A 22,859-nucleotide genomic window follows, 5' to 3' on the forward strand; every position below is an offset into this window, starting at 1 on the left:
AGGAAGGAAGGGGTCTAGGACCTTGACAAGCCCAACACTATGAGCGCCTCCTTCTAGACTCCATGTTCCGTCAGCAACATTGCCCTAGGTTAGAAGTGCGTGTCTCCGACCTTGCCTGCTCACTTCGGTTCACGGCTCTTACTGTCTTGCTTATCGTGCTAGGCGATGACCTCACTTTCCACCACAAAGAGGCCCTCAGAGCCACCGGACGGGGCACCCCGCAATGGGAGCGGCAGATCTTGGGGGGAAGGAACCATACGGGTCACTTTCCTAGTGCCCGGCCCTCCCTGCTCTTTGGTCAGTGTGACTGCAAGTCGCTGAGAGAACATGATGACAACAGAAAAGAGTCGCCTGGAGTCTCTGCTCAAGAAATTCGTGGTGACGGTCCAGAGCTAACAAAGGTCTCCTGAAAGCTACGTGCAACGCCTAGAAAGTGACACTTGCCTGGCGCCCGGCACACACAGTGCTGAATGCACAGCCGCAGTGGTTAGCCACAGCCCAGGGCAGGCCGGGCCCCTCCGCTCTGCCACATGGCCCAACCAATTCCATGTAGCTCCAGGGACAGAGGGAGCAGGACTGTTGCTGGTGTCACCCACTGTGCGTCAGGACCATGCGATGCCCTTATTAAAGTGTGCATGGGCGAGCCTGCACTTGGACCACCTTATCCGGGTGCCTCTTCTTTTCTCACTTCCCCTAAATCCTTTCGTGCTTTCAAAGTAAGCCAGTGAAATGTTGACAAGTGCTGAAGCTGGGTGAAGGGAGGGTGGGGGTTTCCAATCCTGTTCTCTCTCCTGTGTGTACCCATATAACTGCCGTAATAAAGAGTTTTAAGAGCTAAAGGTACTGATGAGCCTCCTTTTTGTTTAAAGAGAGAGAAAGAAGGAGTAGGAGGAGGGGCAGAGGGAGACAGAGAAGCAGGCTCCCCTCCGAGGCAGGAGCCTGATGCGGGGTTGGATCCCAGGGTCCTGGGATCATGACCTGAGCTGAAGGCAGACGCTCAACCGACTGAGCCCCCCAGGCGCCCCGATGAGGCCCTTTGCCCAAGTAACCCGCTTGCTCAGAATGCTCTGTGACATCTGTGCCATAGCTCTAACCTCCACTCTTCCTTTAAGGCCCAACTCAAGGAGTATTTAGTCCATGACCCCTTTTTGATTACTGTCTTGCTCGAGTTCTCACTGAAGGCAACTCTGATGAGAGTGTCGCAGGCAGAAGCACGGCCTCAGGTTCCCATCCACCGTGGCCTTGCTCTCTGTGAGAGGAGGAAGTGACAGCACTAACCCAGGCGGCCCCGTGCACACACACATACACACCCACGTGCACATACGCTTCCAGCCTGGGACGGGGAGGGGCAAGGACAGGAAGTTCCCCCACTCCAGGCAGCACAGAGTACCCTGGGGAGGAGGGAGAGCTCTGGAGATCACAGGGCCCCTGCAGGGGCAGGGAATGGTCAGAGGTGAATGGTGACAGCCCGCTACCCTCCTCAGCAGTCTGGGATGGGGCACGTTCCCAGAGGGAAGGAGCCAAGGAATCTGTAAGGTGAGAGAAAATGCCAACGTGGCCTGGGTGGCCTAGGAAGGATGGCTGGGACGCTTTTGAGGGGATTCACTGGATGGGAGATGACATCAGAACATGAGCGGCTGTGGAAACACCTGTCATCAAGACAGCACTAGGAGAGGGAAGCATTTGGGGAGTGGGGGAAGTATAGTGAGGTCAGTAGGGGCTGGTTGGCTTCTGGGGGCCTACAGGACGTCCTGGTTTGGGTGGCTAACTGACTCAGAGCTCGGGAATTCAAGAAAAATGTTGAAAATCTGGAACTGGCAGAGATCCATGATGATTTAACCATCACCTTCCTTATGCCCTGCCCTGTCACCTTTTAACCATAGTCATTACAGACCAGGCCTTATGTGTTTCTAACATATTTACTACAAAAAAGGGGGGCGCCTGGGTGCCTCAGTCTGTTGAGTGTCTGCCTTTGGCTCAGGTCATGATCCCAGGGTCCTGGGATCGAGCCCCATGTCAGGCTCCCTGCTCAGCAGGAAGCCTGCTTCTGTCTGTGCCTCTCTCTCCCCCTGCTTCTGCTCTCTCTCTCTCTCTCTCTTCATATCAAGTAAATAAAATCATAAATGAATAGATAGATAGATAAATTTACTACATTCCAAGCAAGTTTTCTGTGCCTCACAAACACGAAGGCCATGACTGCTACACAGCCTGGTGCGGGCACTACAGAGAAAAGGGCCATGGGGGGCTGAGCCCTCCTGAGTGTCTTGCTGCCTGTGTTTGCTGTGTTCACACACATATGTGCATGTGTTCAGAGTACTTGGAAGGGGGAGAAAAGCAAAAGATTTCTTCATGTAATATTGATGAGATGCTGATGAAGCAAACTACCTTTTGTCCTCTGGAGGAATAACTTTCCAGGAAGGATGAACATTACGTGTGCAATTCAGAAAAGGTCGCTTTTTAGAAGCAGCTCAATATCTGAAGGCAGACGAGGCTGTGCCGCGCTGGCCCCAAGGTGGTTCGTCTGGGGCTGGGGTTTGGCAAAGACTTCAGGGACCTTATCACAATCCTAACCATATCAAGAAAAGGGGCCAATTAGAAGCACTTTCAAAGGAAAGATTGGCCTCCGATGAATTGAACGAAACTATTAAAACTTCAGCAAAGTAGTTCACTTGGGAACTAATTAGAACTTTTTCTGAACAACAGTTGCTGAATAACTTTCTTAATTTGTGTTCTGATTACAAAGGTGATTGATGCTCACCGTCAAAAATAAAGAAAATAGGGACGCCTGGGTGGCTCAGTCGGTTGAGCCGCTGCCTTCCGCTCGGGTCATGATCCCAGAGTCCTGGGATCGAGCCCCGCATCGTGTTCCTTGCTCAGGGAGCCTGCTTTTCTCTCTGCCTCTGCCTGCTTGCATGTGCGCTCGCTCTCGCTCTCTCTCTCTGACAAATAAATAAAATCTTTAAAATAAAAAAAATTTTTAAATAAAGAAAATATGGGCCAGTTTGGAAAAGAAAACAAAGATCGGTCATCTTACTTACTAAAGATAACCGCAGTAAAATGCTGGTGTCTCAGGAGATGAGCTCACTCATAGTCAGTGCATAGAGCACCAACTGGAACATGGTAATCACCCAATAAATGTGACTGGTTATTATTATTCCGTTGTTGGTAAGCTTGGAAAAGGCTTTTCCATTCAAAAATCAAATAAAGCTCATCTACATTTTCTTCCAGTATTTCGTATTGATTTATTGTGTATATATAAGCCCACACATGCTTGCGCATTATGAACGATCTGTATCATGCAGAAATACTTCCCTCCCATGCCTCCCTGAAACGGGGAGCAACCGTGGAACACGTCAGTGCTTACCGGCACCCCAGTTCATGGCAGTCATTCAAACAGCACCCGATCCTCCGAGGGATCCCTCCAAGCCCACCTTGCACTCCGGCTGAATGACGGAGAAAAACTGAGCCATCCGGGGAGCTGGACAGGAGCCCCGGAGCCAGGTGCAGAGGGGTCATCTGCAGGGCCAAAAAGTCAGAGGCCACGAGGGGGTATGGGGGCCCCAGGACACAGCACAATCTAAGGTGTGAAAAAATTTCTATGGAAATAAAAGGCACAGGAATTAGCAGGCTGCACGTGACAGTGACCAGAAAGAGATTCCATGGGTATGTGGAACGCACCGGGAATAGCTTTTCGTTTGTCAGTCCGTCCACTCTGTTTCTTCTCTGATGGGCCTACGTCAGTACGAGCCAAGCCTAACACTTAGAAAACACTCTTCATCCTCACCTCCAATCCTGCCTGAAATCTATGACTTTGACCCGCAAACAGTTCTTCCCTGTGTGTTCTCATCGATCCCTTACCCACCTGCCCTGCTCTCTGGCTCCTCTCCCCGCGTGTACCGGGTGCGAGGGGAAGAGGTGCTCTGCCGGCTCTGGGACCTGCTCCACTCCAGGGGAGTCACGACGGGGGTCACAACGCTGCATCTCGCCCTGCCGGCTTGCGGGCGGACGGGGTAGGGGGATGCTCCTGCAGGGCCCCCGCCCCCGCCATGCAGTCTCTGTCCAACCTGGCCTAGGGCCCCGGGACTGGGACTGCACATGCACACCCACACGACAGACTCGCACGCTCAACAGCTTGAAGCTTTTGCCTATGAAAATTAGATTTATAAATTCACACTCCTTGGCTGGGGCAGAGGACTAAGGGGGTGCTCAGAGGGGCCGGGAGTGGCAGGGAGAGTCGGGACGCCGGGCTGTTTTCTCTTTAGAAATATACAAGCAGGAATCTCTTTCCTCAAGTTTTTATAAAATGTGCAAAATACAAGCCTCGTTTGCCCACAGGCACAGTTTACACCTGGTAGTGACCTTGGCTAAGAGATCTAGGTTCACCCTACATACTCACGCACACGTGCATTCGTACACAAGCTCACACAACTGATATTGGTGGCAACTGGCGCAGGAACCGGAAGGTCCCGTTGCTGGCTGGCTCTCTAAGCTTCTAGAATAGGGACGGGAAGAGGGGTGGGGCCCAGCGGAAGTAGCCGCCTTGGCTCTCCCGCCCTGGTCCCCCAGCTGCCACTGCCGCCTCTGGGGTAGATGGGCCGCCCGAGGGAGCGTCGGGCACAGCCCCGAGGGGCAGGCGTGCTGGGGCCGGGGGAGACACAGCTGCAGTGGGCATGGGGCGGGGGCACGGTGGGTAGGGCCTGGGAAGCAGTGTTCGTACCAGCTCCGTTGGGGGGTGGTGGGGGGGGTGGGAGGCATCTATTTTTGGTGGGTTGTGGTATTTTTGGCGTTTTATTAAAAATGGAAAAAGTTATTTTAGTTTAGCACTCGTGGTGCTTCCTCCCACTCCCCCCCGGCAGACCCCAAAAGTGTCAGGGAAAGGCAAGCCCCCCGGAGGGGTGGGGGGCTAAAGCAGGGGCTGCTATGGCTACAAGAGGGTGAGCTGGTGATGGGAGCCAGGGCGCCTGTCACATGACGCTCTCCACCACCACCACCTTGCTGCTCTCGGACACTGGGGTCAGGGTGGTCAGGCCCCTGACATCCGAGTCCTGAGCTCTATACTCCAAGTGGTGGAGGCCCCACACAGGCTGCGTCAGGTGCTGCCAGCGCTGCAGGGGAGAGGGACACGTTGAGTCCCTGGGCGATGGCCCGGGGAGGGGAGGGGAGGGGTGGGGGAGGTGCCCATGCTAGCCCTCCGCCTCTGTCCACTTCCCACCCCCCCCCACCATTTGGGGGACCAGGGGCCCTCCTCCCGTGGGTACTGACCACACACCCCACTCTCTGTACCAGGGAACGGGGTGAGGGGCAAGGGACAGACCCGTCTTCTCCCCATAGGGACCTCAGGCCCCGGAGGGTCTGCCTTCCTTCCACCCCCCTCCCCCGAGCTGGCCCCGGAGACTCCCAGCGCCGGTCCGTCCTAGCGGGCGGGAGAACGGGCCCTTGGGACGGAGACGGAATGCCTTGAGCCGGTGCGAGGCAGGGAGTGGAGTAAGGGAGAGGCGGGACGGGAGACTGACCTCAGCCATGGTCCCCTTGGCTCTGAGGAGGCAGCCCAGGAGGTGGAAGGGCACACACAGCATGGAGGAGAGCGCGAAGCCCCAGCCCATGGCCTCGCCCCACCACGGGTACACGTAGGTGTTGTTGTAGACCAGCGGCTTGTAGTACACCACGTTGAAGGTGAAGATGCCCTGTGGGTGAGAACCCCCGCTCTCAGCCGCCGGAGGTCCTTCGGCGTCCCTCCCCCTGCCCAGCTTCCCCTGGCCCTTACCAGGCAGACCAGTGGGGTGAAGAAGGACCAGCACCATTTCATCCAGGGGCAAGGTCGGTACCCGATCATGCAGGCCACGTCATCCATGAACCTGTCTGCTCCTGGGGCGGGTGGGGCACGAGGGCTGGAGCTAGAGACCTCACCTCCCCTGCAGGCCACGACCCCTCCCCCCCCACCCGGCCCCGCAGACCTACCGTAGGCGGCAGACCTACCGTACACCCAGGCGACCACCACGCACTCCCAAAAGGCCTGCCAGAGCAGGGTCGTGCCGCTGGCCGAGTAGTAGTCAAACAGCTGGAACACATACATCCCGCCCTGGGGACAGAGCCTGGTCAGGGGAAGCGGCGGGCGGATGGAAGCTGCGGGGGGTGGGGGGGGGAGAGAGGGGGAGCCCCCGCCCCGGCCCCACTCACATCGGTCACCATGGAGAGGTCGATGACAAAGCAGAGGGCACAGCAGAGGGCCACAGAGATTTCCCTTTGGAAACGGAAGTAGTAGGAGGCCGGGAGGAGGTCGAGCAGGCCAGTGATGAAGCCTTCCACACCTACAAACTGTGGCCAGGCGCTGAGGCCACGCCCCTCCCCCCTCCCTGCCGTCAGCTCCCCTCCCTCAGTGTCCCCCATCTCCCCCCGCCCACCGTGTTCTGTCACCCCCGGCAAACCTGGCTGTCCAGGCCGAGCAGCAGCAGCATGAAGAAAAACAGGGCAGCCCAGAGCGGGGCCACAGGCATCAGCGTGACAGCCCGGGGGTAGGCGATAAAGGCCAGGCCTGGCCCTGAAGGGGAAGGGGCAGGGTTCAGACATGGGTGTGCCCCACCCGCGTTCCAGGTCATCGTCGCTTGCCTTCCTCGTCCCCCCTTCCCAAAGGGATGGAGGACGCCCGAGCATCTCGTGGCCGAGGGCCCTGCCCTGCCTCTCGGGTCAAGGTGTTGCCGGGTGTCACTCAAGCCCCTAAGGGTGGGTCGTCTGACTTGGACTCCCGGCCTCTGATTCCAGCCGCTACTGCAGTCACAGGTCCCCATGAAGCCCGGAAAGACCCTCCACTCGCCCTGCGCCCTCTGGCAGATGGGAGGGGCGGTGGGCTTCCGCGGTCACGTTGGCCTCACAGATGGGAGGGGCCTGCGCCAAGGCCCTGGGGCCGGGTGGACGGGAGGAGCTCAAGGCTCCGCGGGGCCTGGCCCACGAGGCTCCAGCCCTCCGGAACAGCTGGGTCTCCCTCTGGCCCAGAGGGACGGGGCAAGTTCGGGGACTGTTTCTTCTGGCTCCCAGGGTGACCCCTGGCGCATGTGTCTGCGAGCGCAGTGCGCCGGAAGGCCAAGGCCACGGCGGCCCAGGGGCCGGGGAGCGGGTCTTTACCTGACTCCGCCACCTTGGAGATGTGCACGCCCTGCTCTGCAGCCATGAAGCCCAAGATGGAGAAGACCACGAAGCCAGCGAAGAAGCTGGTGCCGCTGTTGATGAGAGCCAGGATGATGGCGTCCCTGGGGGCAGAGGGGCGGTGGTCAGGCTGCCTGCTGCCCATGGGCAGGGTGGGGGGGGCAGGGGTCGGGGGGCACCTACTTGTAACAGTTGTTGTTGAAACGGTTGTAGCTGCCCAGCGCCGTCAGGGCCCCCAGGCCGATGGCATAGGAGAAGAAAATCTGGGTCCCGGCATCTATCCACACCTGCGCGGGGCCGGCCAAGGGAGGATGTGAGGGGCCCTGCGGCCTGGCCCCCCCCCCACTGCCCCACACCTCGCCCTCACCTGAGGGGACCCCAGCTTCGACCAGTCAGGCTTGAGATAGTAGAGGATGCCGTCCAAGGCGCCGGGCAGCAGCACGCCACGCACCAGGAGCACGACGAGGACCACGTAGGGGAATGTTGCGGTGAAGTACACGATCTGGGGGGCCGGGCGGCTCAGAGGGGCCCTGCGGCACCCGCCTCCCCCTTGGGGCCCCCAGCTGCTCCAAAGCCGGGAGGGAGGCTGGCCAGCAGCCCCCCCCCTTCTCCTCCAAGCCTCGGCTCCTCCCCGAGGAAGCTCCACGCCCGGGCTGGAGCGGGAGCAGCTCCACAGCCGGCACAGGTCAGTGGCAGACGGAAGGGAGAGGTGGGGAGCGGGACAGCAGCGGGGGGGCAGATCACGCGCCCCCCGGCCCCCGACAGCACGTCACTGTGCAGAGAGGCCGAGTCTGGTAGTCGGGGCTAGACCCCGCCGGCCAGAGGGCGACACGGGGCCCCATGACTCCTGCCTGCCGTCCACGCTGAGCAGAGCAGGACAGGCGGGCAGGGGAGACCATAGCCTGGGTGCCCCCCGCCCCCAACCAGGGCCAGCACAAGGGAGTGAGGAATAGAGAGAAAGCGGGGCAAGGGCAGTCGGCAATGCCCCGACACAGGCAAGGGGCAGCGGCTGCCTGGGCTTCTCCCCACCTCAGGAGGGAGAAGGGGGGCGGAGGAGGACGCTCCAGGCATGGGCGGGGGAGTTTGGAAGGGTGGGGAGGACGATCCAGGTATGGGTGGAGGAGTTTGGAGGTGGGAGGGGAGGACGATCCAAGCCTGGGCGGGGGAGTTTGGAGGGGCGGGAAGGACAATCCTGGCATGGGTGGGGAGTCTGGAGGGCAAGGAGGACGGTCCAGGCATGGGCGGGAATGGAACAGTCTCCATTCAAGGACCTGCTCCGCGCTCAGGCCGCGGCCCCGGCCCCTCCCCTTGCAGCGGTGGTCCCTGGCAGAGCCCGCCCTTCTCTCCCCCGTGCCCCACCAGGGCCGTGCTGCCCCCAGCCCGGCCGTCACCCCCAGCCCTGCGGGGGCCTCCGGCCGTACCTTTCCTGTGGACTTGACCCCCTTCCAGACGCAGAAGTAGACCAGCACCCAGCAGGCCAGCAGACACAGGGTCACCTCCCAGTTGAGGGCCCCTGGCGCCTCCAGCCCCCCGGAGAGCCGCAAGACTTTGCTCCTGGGGGAGGGAGAGCCCGTGAGCGCTGGGCCAGCGGAGGGTAAAGTGACTGGGAGCTGCCCCAGGGGTGGCGTTCCCCGCCCTGCCGCCCTCGGGTCCAGGTGGGGCCCTCCTGGGCGCCGGCGCACACGGACTCGGGCCTCGTGTAAAGCCCAGACAGAGGACCAGGCGAGCAGTGGCTCAGAGGTGTCGGGCCGCCTCCCAGGACTCCGTGACAGGGGGACACACAGCCAGCGGGTTGGTCACATCTGGGCCAGGCGAGGGCATTTGCAGACACAGACTTGGGGGCGAGGTAGGTTTGGCAGGAAACAGTCACGTGCCAGCAGCCTCACAAGAGGGGTTTCTCGGGAATGGCACCAGGGGTGGTTTACGCAGGTGCGCGGGTGAGCCCAGGTGACATCATCCGCTAAGGGGCAGAGCTTCCTGAGGGGGCCTCCTTCACTCTGTGGCTCAGGGAGGGCTTGGAAGCCAGAAGTATAAGCTGAGGAACCATGTAGGCCACAGACCAAGGCACAGGCAGTGTGACCGGCACAGCTAAAGGTCAGGGTTGCCCTGGTGACCCTAGCGGTCCAGATGGCCCTGAAGGCCATGAGGGCCCCCGTGGAAGTGGTGAGGGAAAGGCAAGTGCTACAGCCAGGGGAGACCCATGGGTCACATAGGTGCCACAAGCTTCTGGCCCTGGGCGGAGACGCCACACCAGGACCTGGAGGACATGCGGTACCATGGCCAGGGGACATGCGGGGTGTCGCGCTGTGCATATCCTGCATCAGGGCTGGGTGTGCCTGTCAGGCCCACAGCCAGAGGACCAGGAAGCCAGGTGTCCCCCCCGTTGTACCTGTTTGAGGCGTGGCTGGCTGGCCAGGGGAATGGATCTACGGGAGGCAATGGGACAGCGAGGAGAGGAGGTCAGCCTGGGGGCACAGAGGAAGGAGGGTCCAGGGAGGAGCCGGGGCTGCTGGAGAGGCTGTCCTGGAGCAAAGGGGCCAGTGGTGGCCAGGGCAGATGGTGGGGAGAGATGATCTGAGGGACCAGGAAGGAGGGGAGCAGACCTGGGGGTACTGTGAGGGGTGAGAGTGGTCAGAGGGGGAGCAGGCCTTGGAGTGATAAGGAGGCCAAAGCACAGACAAGATTGGTATTGGGTGGTGCCTTAACTGACTCTCCACCAGCTCTCTCACTGTACCTTTCCCATCAGACACGTAGACAGAGGTGGCCCACCAGTCCCTGTCTCCAAATGGCCAATCCTACAAGGAACAATTCAAAAGGAGCTCATGGTATCCGGCAGCATCCTAGCTATGTTAGCTGTAAAAGGAGCCCAGGTTGGGGGTGGTGGAAGGTGGCTGAGGTCAATCACTATTCTAATGGTGAATTGGAATTACCCACAGGTAAGATCTAAGGAGGTACATGTGGCATACGGGGCCTGTCACTACCTGTGGGGGCAGTGAGAGATGGGGCAGAATTATCACATTAATTTGATTTTCTTTTTCCCTCACTTTTAGCTGACTAATTGCTGAAGACCCTGGCCAACTCCACATTTCCATCACCTCCTATCTTGGCCAGTTTTCCCTATTGGTTTGGCCCATGCAGCACTTTGTGCCCCCCTTTCTTGCTAAGCCCAGGCCAGAGAAAGTTGTCTAAGACCGACCTAGTGGCCCCCCTGGGCAGTGCATATTTCCCTAGGGCACTGGTTCCTATGCCAGCTGCCACTTTATCATGAGGGTTTAATTAGTTGTACTGGACTTTGGGCACTCTTGGCTTTATGATTCTTATCATTGCGGGGGAGGGATTTTTTTTTTTTAAGAGAGTGATGCAGGGAGGGGAAGGGGGATTGGGAGAGAGAGAATATTAAGCAGTCTCCATGCACCGTACAGATCCCCAATACAGGGCTCAATCTCACAACCCTGCGATCATGACCTGAGCTGAAATCAAGAGCCAGGCACTAAACCAGCTGAGCCACCCAGACTTAGTTTGCACGAGATCAAACAACCCAGAAACAGTGGAATTGTAATTTTGTGGCTTACTGACCTTGTTTCAGATCTGTAAAGAAAACTGGTTGAGACAATTAGTTAAGCAGGGCAGGAAAAGGAGTTAGCTCTCTGTACTGTATCTGGTTTCCTACGTTTTTAAACTTGCCCGTAGTTTTAGTAGTTTTTCTGTGGATTACATCAGTTTTTTCCATAGATGATCAGGTTGTATACAAATAAGGGAGTTTTACTTTCTTCTTTCCAATCTGGATGCCTGTTTCTGGTTAATTTCTCACCTCACAGTAGGATTGCGTTTTCCTGCTTCTTCACCTGCCTTGTAATTTTAGATTGAATGCCAGACATCATGAAATTTTGCCTTGGTATTTGTGTTCCCAAACATATTCTTGGGCTTTGTTCTGGGATTCTTTATTACTTGGAAACAGTTTGATCCTTTCAAGTCTTACTTTTAGGATTTGCTCAGTGACACTAGAACAGATTTTAGTGGAGGATTAATTTAACTAGTTAGCAACCTCCAATGTTAGACAAGGTTGCGGTTAGAAACAAGGACTCTTATCAGTTGAAGAAGTAGTAAAATGCATGTGGGCATTTATTTGGCACTTTCTGTTAATATTTAAGATGTTCACTCCCTTTGACCCACCTTTGGGAATCTATCATAGAGAAATGCATGTGCAAATAAGGCAGAATCAAGCAGGATGTTATAACATAATGTAAAAAATTGGATGAATGTAACTGTACATTGAATAAAGACTCAAGATGTCAGGACTTCTGGGGGGTTCAGTCAGTTGGACGTCTGCCTTCGGCTTGGATGATGATCCCAGGGTCCCAGGATCGAGACGTGCATCAGGCTCCCTGCTTGATGGGGGGCCTGCTTCTCCCTCTCCCACTCCCACTGCTTGTGCTCCCTCTCTCGCTGTCTCTCTCTGTCAAATAAATAAATAAAATCTTTTTTAAAATAATTTTTAAAAAGGAATCAAGTGGGGAGAAAGTGAAAGCAAACAATTAAATAAAAAAATATGAAACCATTAAAATAAAAGGAGAAAGTCCTGATGAAAAAGTGTATGCATGATACAAAACCCAGGAGCCATGCATGAATAAAAATGAATCCATGTCGGGGCACCTGGGTTGCTCAGTGGGTTAAGCCTCTGCCTTTCGCTCAGGTCATGATCTCTGGGTCCTGGGATTGAGCCCCACATCGGACTCTCTGCTCACTGGGGAGCCTGCTTCCTCCTCTCTCTCTCTCTCTCTCTCTCTCTCTGCCTGCCTCTCTGCCTACTTGTGATCTCTGTCAAATAAATAAAATCTTTATAAATAAATAAATAAAATGAAAAGACAAACAAGTTAGGAAAACATTAGTAACCCAAATGGTAAACTAAAGATAATATTTTTAAAATGTAAATAACTCTAAGAAATAAATACATAAAAGACAAACATCGCAGTAGGGGGCCCTTGGGTGGCTCAGTGGGTTAAGTGTCTGCCTTCGGCTCAGGTCATGGTCTCAGGGTCCTGGGATCAAGCCCCACATCAGGCCCCCTGCTCAGTGGGGAGTGCTTCACCCTCTCTCTATGCCCCTTCCCCCGACTCTTGTGCTCACTCACTCTCTGTCTCAAATAAATAAATAAAATCTTAAAAAAAAATGTCAAATAACCCAGTAGAAAAATTGTACAAATGACAAGAACATAGAATTCATGGAACAAGGATTGTAAACAGACCATTTGGTACATGGTATTGTTACCAGCAGGAAAGTCTCTTGGATCCCCCACTGAAGAGTTACATGAGGATCCACACTCAAATAAAGACAGCTGGAAGGAAGGTAGCAAGCACAAAGCAGTTTATTAAGGACAGTACATTCTCAAGTTGGGAGAGTGGACAGGCCCAGACGTGGCAACTGCACCGGGACTAGCTGGGGGTGTCGTTTCTTTTTGTATGTATAGGTTATGGGTCATAGCTAGCAGGGGGAGGGGGTCTCCGACTGAGGTTGTTTCCAATCATCTAAGGGACTCCTACCAGTTGAGAAGGGGAGTTTTGGGCCCTACAAGGTAATTGCCAGAACTATCAGGGCCATCTTCCCTCAGGGTCGGTTGTGGGGGGGGGGGACAGGAGGAGTTGAAACCACAATGTAAATATATTATAATGAAGCTATGGGTTACCCTGGGGCTGAGGTGGAAGAAGAGGGCACAGGGTGTCCTCCGGCTTCTAACCTATCACCTCTTTATCACCACCTCTGCCTCCAGCTCATGTCTAACTAAATGCCCACTTTAATGGTATGATCCTCTTTGTGAAAAAAAAAAAAAAAGATGAATGCAGAATAATATATCCTAGGGAAAAAACTAGAACACACATCAAACTGTTCAGAGTGGTTACTACAGACACTGAGATCGTGAGAAATTTTTACTTCCTAACAACACACCTTTGTGTAAGGTATGAATGATTTTATAATAAGCATATATTATAGTTGGAAAATTTTAAAATATCTAAGCATCCGGAATTGTAAATACACTATGATTCCAGTTTTGTTTTCCAACTTTAAATATGCATGTACATACATTTGTAGTTCAGAAAGAAACCATCAAAATGTTCACAGTGGTTCCCTCTGGGTGGTGAGACTGTACAGGCGTTATTGGGGGAGAATCACTTTATAAGTTTCTGTAACTGCACAACTTCTCCAATGACCACTCTGACTTCCATAAACAGAAAACAATGTATCAGAGTCAAGAACCACAACAGAAATATTGGATCTTGGCTGAAAATGGGGAGGGGGAACCTGGCACACAAAACAGGATTCACCAAATGGATTCAGCCCCAAAGCATCAGGCATGTGCTGGCCCCAGCAGAGAGAGCGAGTGTGGTGGGAGTTGATGTAACCAGTGCCTAGGAGGCACTTTCTTTCCCAAGGGCCTTGAGCAAAGCCCTCTTCACCTCCTTGTTCCGCAGGCTATAGATGATGGGGTTCATCACGGGAGTGAGGACCACATACAGCACGGACAGCACCCGGTCCCGAGAGCCTGAGTATGCAGAGCTGGGGAGGATGTAGCAGAGGACTGAAGTGACGTAGAACACACAGACCACCATGATGTGGGCAGCGCAGGTGGAAAAGGCTTTTCGTCGGCCCTCAGCGGAGCGGATCCTGAGAATAGCAGCCACGACGTGCATATAAGAGATCACAACCAAGGCACAGGGCGCAAGAGCCACCACAGAGCTGAAGAAAACAGGGCGAGTTCATTGGCCTGCATGCTTGAGCAAGAGAGTTTCATCAGTGGAGGGAGGTCGCAGAAGTGGGTGATAAGGCGAGGCCCATAGAACTTGAGTAGAGCCGCAAGGATGGTGTGGGTGAGTGCGTTGGCCAAGGCAAGCAGGCCAGAGATTGAAGCCAGCCCTGTCCGGGTCCATGGGCCCATGAGGACTAGATAGTGCAGGGGCTGGCAGATGGCCGCATAGCGGTCGTAGGCCATGGCTGTGAGCAGGAAGCACTCCCAGGGAGCCAGGAAGTGGAGAAAGAATATCTGGGTAAGGCAGGCATGATAGGGTATGGTCCGCACTGGTGCCAGCAGGTGTACCAACACCTGGGGCACAGTATTGGAGATATATGCAATGTCCAGTAGTGAAAGGTTGGCTAAGAAGAAGTACATGGGGGTGTGAAGTTGGGAGCCCATTACAATAAGGCTGACAATGCCCAGGTTCCCAACCACAGCCACTATGTAGACAAGCAGAAAAATTGCAAGGAGCAAGTGCCGCAACTCCTCTGTGTCAGTCAGCCCTTCCAGAAGAAACTGGGACACCAGGGTCTCGTTCCCCAGCTTCATGGAACCAGGCACAGAAACCTGTAGAGTCCAACTCAGAGTCAGACGAGGATCTACGTTTGGAGGTTCCAGTTTAAAAGGCAGTGGGGGGTGAGGGAAGGTCCAGGGACAAAGAAGACAGGTTTCAAGCTTAAGGAAATAAGACTCAGAATTGGAGGAGGGGGGTTAGGATCAGGAGGCCAGTGGTAAAGTCAAGGCCAGGAGAATGGAAACGGCAAGCCCACACCAAAAGGAGCTGCTCAGATCTTGGAGCCACAGTGCATGCACCTCTGAGGGAGAAAATCCCTCAGAAACTTCTACCTGAGTAAAGGCCCTACATCTTGTAATGATCTGCAATGGCACCCTTATTTCCCCATCACCAAGCCAGCAGAGCCCCAGCTCAGGATCAGCGATAAGACATTAGTCAGGTCCCCAAATGTTTACAGCAGCAATGTCAATAGCCAAACTGTGGAAAGAACCTAGATGTCCATCAACAGATGAATGGATAAAGAAAACGTGGTTCATATATACCATGGAATACTATGCAGCCATCAAAAGAAATGAAATCTTGCCATTTGCAAGGACGTGGATGGAACTAGAGGGTATCATGCTGAGTGAAATAAGTCAATCAGAGAAACAATTATCGTATGATCTCTCTGATATGAGGAATTTGAGAGGCAGGGTGTGAGGTTGTGGGGGGCGGGTAGGGAAGGAAAATATGAAACAAGGGATCAGGAGGGAGACAAACCATAAGAGACTCTTAATCTCACAAAACAAACTGAGGGTGACTGGGGGATGGTGGGGGAGGGATGGGGTGACTAGGTAATGGACATTGGGGAGGGTATGTGCTATGGTGAGTGCTGTGAAATGTGTAAGCCTGATAATTCACAGACCTGCACCCCTGAAACAACTAATACATTATAGGTTAATTTAAAAAAAAAAAAGACATTAGTTGGGTCCCTCCTTCTCCTGCTCTGAACCTTTCAGTGCCTCCCATCTCACTCAGAGCCAAAGCCAAATTCCTTCCCATGGCCTGCCAGGCCCTCAATGATACACTCTCTCCTCTCCTCTCTCATCATCAGGCAAGAAGTCTGTCAGCTTCGTGCCCCATATCAGACCTTCAGACTTGCCCACAACAGCAGACACCCTTGCGTATTTCCTGCCTCAGCAGAAGAGTGTTCTGCCCTCCTATCCCGGGCTAATTTATCCAACTTCCCTAGCTACTCTCTTCATTGTGCCAGCCCTGCCTGGCAATCTTTTTACATGTAAATGTACTAAATGCCACTGATGGTTTATGTTATATTATGCTAATTTTACCTCAATGAAAAAGAAAGCAAAAATAAAGACTTTTTCAGACCCACAATAGCTGAGATAATTTGTTGTCAGCAGAAAGCCTGCACTATGAGAAATGCTAAAAACAATTCTCCACAAAGAAGGGTGATACCAGATGGGAACTTGGATCTACGTGAAGTCATGAAGAGTTCCAGCACTGGGTGTTCTACACAACTAATGAATCGTTGAACACTACATCAAAAGCTAATGATGTACTATATGTCAGCTAATTGAACATAATTTTTTTTTAAAAATGTGTACCAGAAATGTAAAGTATGTAAGTAAATATAAAAATATTTTTCTCATTTTAAAATTTCTTTCTATCATAGCAAACCATTTAAAGCAAAAATGTGAACAACATAGCATGGGGTTTATAACCACTATAAGAAATAAAATATATAAAAGCGTACAAAGGAGATGAGGGGGTAATTGTAATGTCCTTACATTAAATGTGAAATGATCTGAAATTATTTGAAGGTAGTCTATAATAACTTAAAATACTTATTAGAAACCCTAGACCCCTAGACATAAAATATATACACACATAGCAAAATTCTAGAAATTAGTCAAACTGAAAGAGGTCATAAAAATATGGAAAGGGGAACACAGAACACATGGGGCAAATAGAAAATAAACAGCAGGATGGTAGATTTAAACTCAACCATAACATTACTTACAATTTTTGTAAATGGTCTAAACAGTGCAGCTAAAAAGCAGAGATTGCTGCAGTGGATAAAAAGGCAAAGCAAAATTATGCATAAGAAAACTAAGCATAAGAAGTCCACCTCAAGGGGCGCCTGGGTGGCTCAGTGGCTTAAAGCCTGCCTTTGGCTCGGGTCATGATCCCAGTGTCCTGGGATCAAGTCCCACATCGGGATCCCTGCTCAGCAGGGAGCCTGCTTCCTCCTCTCTCTCTGCCTGCTTCTCTGTCTACTTGTGATCTCTGTCTGTCAAATAAATAAATAAAATCTTAAAAAAAAAAAAAAAGAAATCCACCTCAAGGGCACCTGGATGACTCAGTGAGTTAAGCCTCTGCCTTTGGCTTGGGTCGTGATCTCGGGGTCCTGGGATAGAGCCCCACATTGGGCTCTCTGCTTGGCAGGGTCTGCTTCCCCCTTCTCTCTGCCTGCCTCTCTGTCTGCTTCTGATCTCTTTCTCTGTGTCAAATAAATAAATAAAATCTTTAATAAAAAAAAAGAAATCCACCTCAAATATGAAGACATGAAGATATGGTAAAAGTAAAAAGATGGTTAAAGATATACCACACAAACTCTAATCTTAAGAAAGTTTGAGTGCCTATATCAATAGGCAGAGTAGACTTCAGGACAAGGAAGGTGATGGAATGGAGGACTTTTGCTAATGATAAAGGGGTCACTTCATGAAGAGGACCTAAAACTCTAAATATGTATGTGCTACAAATAAAGGGGCTTCAAAATACATGAAACGAAACTCACAGAACAGGGAAAAACAGAGTGGGAAATCATTAGAGAGGGAGACAAACCACAAGAGACTCTTAACTCTAGGAAACAAACTAAGGGTTGCTAGAGGGGAGGTGGGGGGGATGGGGTAGCTGGGTGATGGGCATTAGGGAGGGCACGTAGTGAGATGAACACTAGGTGTTATACGCAACGATTAATTACTGAACAGTGCATCTGAAACTAATGATGTATTATAAGTTGGCTCATTGAATTTAAATTTAAAAAACTCACAGAAAAGAAAGGAGAAATAGATAAATCTGCAATCAGAGGTAAACATTTTAACACTCCTCTTGTAGTAATTGATAGAACAATATTGCAAAAAATCAGACATAGAAGAGCAAACTAAAATCTCAACACATGGTAAGAAAGAAATAATGAAGATAAGAGCAGATATGAATAAAGTGTTAAATGGACAAATGATAGAGAAAAATCCATGAAACTGAAAGCTTTAAAAAAATAACAAGAAAACTGATTTTTTTAAAAAGTGTAACCAGGGGATATCAGGAACATTATTTGCGAATAAGGAATTACCAAAACTGACTCAAGAAGAAATATAAAACATGAATATCCCCAAATCTATAAAAGAAATGGAACAGAAAACTCCAGGCCCACATGGCTTTACTAGTGAATACTACCAAATACTTAAAGAACAAATATTACCAATCCTATACAAATTCTTTCGGAAAGCAGAGGAGGGGAAACACTTCCCAAATCATTTTATGAGGCCAGCATTACACAATATCAAAACCAGATGAAGACATTGCAGGAAAAGGAAACCATAGACCAATATCCTGGTCAAGAAAAAACTTGATTAAATATTAGCAAATTCAGTCGCGCGACCTATAAAGAGGATGATACAATCAAGACCAAGTGGGGTTTATCCTAAGAATGAAAGACTGGTTTTCATTAAAAAAAAAAAAAAAATCAATCCAGGGTGCCTGGGTGGCTCAGTTGGTTGGGCGACTGCCTTCTGCTAAGGTCATGATCCCGGAGTTCTGGGATCGAGTCCCACATTGGGCTCCCAGCTCCATGGGGAGTCTGCTTCTCCCTCTGGCCTTCTCCCCTCTCATGCTCTCTCACTCTCTCGCTCAAATAAACAAATGAAATCTTTTTTTTTTTAAAGATTTTTATTTATTTATTTGACAGAGAGAGAGATCACAAGTAGATGGAGAGGCAGGCAGAGAGAGAGAGAGAGGGAAGCAGGCTCCCCGCTGAGCAGAGAGCCCGATGCGGGCCTCAATCCCAGGACCCTGAGATCATGACCCGAGCCGAAGGCAGCGGCTTAACCCACTGAGCCACCCAGGCGCCCGAAATCTTTTTTTTTTTAAATCAATCCATGTCATTCATCACAACCCCACCACCACCACCCCCAAAGTTTGAGAAACAAGGTATGGATGTTCACTACTTCTAGTCAACATTGTCCTGGAAATCCTAGGCAGTACAATAGGCAAGAAAGAGAAATAAAAGTGATACAGATTGGAAAAAAAGAAATAGAATTATCTTCATTCAGAGATAACATATTTGTGTATGTAGAAAATCCTAAGTAAGCTACAAAAAAATAATCACTATCATTTATAATAGTATCCCAAACGTGAAACACTTAGTGACACATTTAAAAACATATGTGCAGGGGCGCCTGAGTGGCTCAGTGGGTTAAGCCTCTGCCTTTGGCTCGGGTCATGATCTCAGGGTCCTGGGATCGAGCCCCGCATTGGGCTCTCTGTTTGGCTGGGAGCCTGCTTCCCCCTCTATCTCTGCCTGCTGCTCTGCCTACTTGTGATCTCTCACTCTCTCTGTCAAATAAATAAATGAATAAAATCTTTAAAAATAAATAAATAAATAAAAAATAAAAAATAAAAACGTATGTGCAAAACCTTTACAGTGAAAACTAAAAGCTATTGGTAAGAGAAATTAAAGAAAACCTACATAAATGGAGAAATAGATCATGTGCATGGATCGGAAGACCACGTATTCTTTTTTTTCTTAAAGATTTTATTTATTTATTTGATGGAAAGAGAGAGCGCACGCACACAAGTAGGCAGAGCAGCAGACAGAGAGAGAGGAGAAGCAGGCTTCCAGCTGAGCAGAGAGCCTGACCTGGGGCTTGATCCTAGGACCCTGAGATCATGACCTGAGCCAAAGGCAGAGGCTTAACCAACCACCCAGGTGCCCCAAGACCCAGTATTCTTTTTTTTTTTTTTTTAGATTTTTTTTTATTTATCTGACAGAGAGAGATCACAAGTGGGCAGACAGGCAAGCAGAGAGAGAGAGAGGAGGAAGCAGGCTCCCTGCAGAGCAGAGAGCCCGATATGGGACTCGATCCCAGGCCCCTGAGATCATGACCTGAGCTGAAGGCAGAGGCTTAACCACTGAGCCACCCAGGTGCCCCAAGACCCAGTATTCTTAAGAGGTACATTCTGACCACACCAATCTATAAATTCAATGCAAACCCAATAAAAGTCCTGACTTTGCAGAAATTGACATGCTGACTTCAAAGTGTGTATAGAAGTGCAAAGAACCTAGAATAGGCAAATCAGATTTTGAAAAAGAGGAATAAAGTTGAAAGACATAAGGATGACTAAAAGAGGATATAGATGGAATGGAAATCTCATACGTCACTGGTGGGAGTGTAAATTGGTAGAATCATACTGGAAAACAGTTCTTCAGTTTCTTGTAAAGGTAAACTTAAACTAGCCACAGGAAGGAATGTCCAGTGGGGGGATAAAAAAGACCGTCTCTTCAACAAATGGTGTTGGGAAAGTTGGACAGCCACACGCAGAAGAATGAAACTGGACCACTGTCTTACACCACATACAAAATTAGACTTATAATAGGTGAAAGACCTCAATGTGAGACAGGAATCCATCAAAATCCTTGAGGAGAACACAAGCAGCAACCTCTTCAACCTCAGCTGCAGCAACTTCTTCCTACCAACATCGCCAAAGGCAAGGGAAGCAAGGGCAAAAATGAACTATTGGGACTTTGTCAAGATAAAAGCTTTTGCACAGCAAAGGAAACAGTCAACAAAACCAAAACAACCGACAGAATGGGGGAAGATATTCGCAAATGACATATCAGATAAAGGGCTAGTGTCCAAAATCTAGAAAGAGCTTAGCAAACTCAACATCCACAGAACAAATAATCCAATCAAGAAAGGGGCAGAGGACATGAGCAGACATTTCTGCAAAGAAGACATCCAGATGGCCAACAGACACATGAAAAAGTGCTCCACATCACTCGGCATCAGGGAAATACAAATCAAAACTACAGTGAGATACCACCTCACACCAGTCAGGATGGCTAAAATTAACAAGTCAGGAAATGACAGATGCTGGCGAGGATGCGGAGAAAGGAGAACCTTCCTACACTGTTAGTGGGAATGCAAGCTGGTGCAACCACTCTGGAAAACAGCATGGAGGTTCCTCAAAAAGTTGAAAATAGAGCTACCCTATGACCCAGCAATCGCACTACTGGGTATTTACCCCAAAGATACAAATGTAGTGATCAGAAGGGGCACCTGCACCCAAATGTTTACAGCAGCAATGTCTACAATAGCCAAACTATGGAAAGAACCTAGATGTCCATCCACAGATGAATGGATAGAGAAGATGTGGTGTATATATACAATGGAATACTATGCAGCCATCAAAAGAAATGAAATCTTGCCATTTGTGATGACGTGGATGGAACTAGAGGGTATTATGCTGAGCGAAATATGTCAAAGAGAGAAAAACAATCATCATATGAACTCATTCATGTGGAATTTAAGAAACAAAACAGAAGATCATAGGGGAAGGGAGGGAAAAATTAAACAAGATGAAATCAGAGAGGAAGACAAACCATAAGAGACTCTTAATCATAGGAAACAGATTGAGGGTTGTTGGAGGGGAGGAGGGTGGGGGGATGGTGATGTAATGAGCACTGGCTATTATATAAGACTGATGAATCACTGAACTCTACCTCTGAAACTAATAACACACTATATGTTAATTAATTGAATTTAAATTAAAAAAATAGGGATGCCTGGGTGGCTCAGTTGGTTAAGCGGCTGCCTTCCACTCAGGTCATGATCCCAGAGTCCTGGGATTGAGTTCCGTATTGGGCTCCTTGCTCGGCAGGGAACCTGCTTCTCCCTCTGTCTCTGCCTGCCTCTCTGCCTACTTGTGATCTCTCTCTCTCTCTCTGACAAATAAATAAATTTTTATAAAAATCTTTAAATTAAAAAAATAAACTTACACTTTCCATATGACCCAGAACTCTCACTCTATTACACAAGAGAATTAAAAATATATGTCCTTTAAAATATATATATAGGGGCACCTGGGTGGCTCAGTGGCTTAAGCCTCAGGTCATGATCTCAGGGTTCTGGGATCGAGTCCTGCATCAGGCTCTCTGCTCAGCAGGGAGCCTGCTTCCCCTTCTCTCTCTGCCTGCCTCTCTGCCTACTTGTGATCTCTGTCAAATAAATAAATAAAATCTTTAAAATATATATATATATATATATATATATATATGTATTTATATCCTTGCAAAGACTTGTACATGAATTTTCATGTCAACTTTATTAGTAATAATCCCAATTTGGAAACAAGCCAAATGTCCATCAGCAGGTGAATGGTTAAACAAATTATGGTATATCCATGCAATAGAATGCCGGCCGGTAACAAAGAGGGATGAACTACTGATACACCCAACAACTTAGATGAATCTCCAAACCATTAGGCTGAGAAGGCAAACCTAAGCTATATTTGTTGTCTGAAGGCAGAATGTAGAAGGGTAGAGTGTCTGTACAGAAGCATAGGGGGAATTGTGAGAGTGATGAGAATGTTCTGTATCTTGACTTTTGCTGTGTACACCTTTGTCCTAACTCATAAAACTGTATACTTTAAAAGTGTGTAATTTTCCTTGTGTGCATTTCGCCTCAAATAAATTGAACAAAAACAAAAAAGAGAAGGGACAAACAAAAAATGAATAGTGAAATGGCAGACTTAAATCCCACCATATCAGTAGTTATACTAAACGTGAATTTGCCAAACAGTCCAACTTAAAAGGAGACATTGTTAGATTTTGTAAAAGACCAAAGTATGTGCTGTCTACATGAATCACATAATTAAAATATAAAGACTGGTAGGTTGGAAGTAAGAGGATGGGAAAGGACTTACAAATAAATAGTGAGTGAAGAAGGCTAACATGGTTGTATGCCTATTAGATAAATCAGATTCAAGGAAAACTATACATTTCATAATAGTAAAAGTAGCAAATACTCCATCTGGAAGAGAAAATGATCATAAATATGTTTGTGCCAATAACATATGTTCAAAATCCATGATGCAAGAATTAATAGGATTCATAGGTAAAAGGGACCCGTCCAAAGTTACATTTAGAGATTTTCACCGGCGTTCTCAGCAGGTGAGAGAATGAGCCAACCCAGCTGGTCAAGACACAGAACAGGGATTGGGAAGCTACAACCTCCTGGCCAATGCCAGCTCCGCGTCTCTTACGTGAAGAGCTTATTGGCCCCCGACCTACACCATCTGGTGAATAGTGCCAGCTACCTTGATTGACGTTTTTAGAACTCTCAATTCGAAATCTCAATT

The 22,859-nt window shown here is 50.0% G+C and overlaps 1 pseudogene; it reads right to left on the reverse strand.

The window, feature by feature from the left end:
- Positions 1-3,967: 3,967 nt before the first annotated feature.
- Positions 3,968-16,449, reverse strand: LOC125092188 (sodium- and chloride-dependent creatine transporter 1-like; annotated as a pseudogene).
- Positions 16,450-22,859: the final 6,410 nt, after the last annotated feature.

This window comes from Lutra lutra, chromosome X (genome assembly GCF_902655055.1).
Source record: "Lutra lutra chromosome X, mLutLut1.2, whole genome shotgun sequence".
Lineage (NCBI taxonomy): Eukaryota > Metazoa > Chordata > Mammalia > Carnivora > Mustelidae > Lutra > Lutra lutra.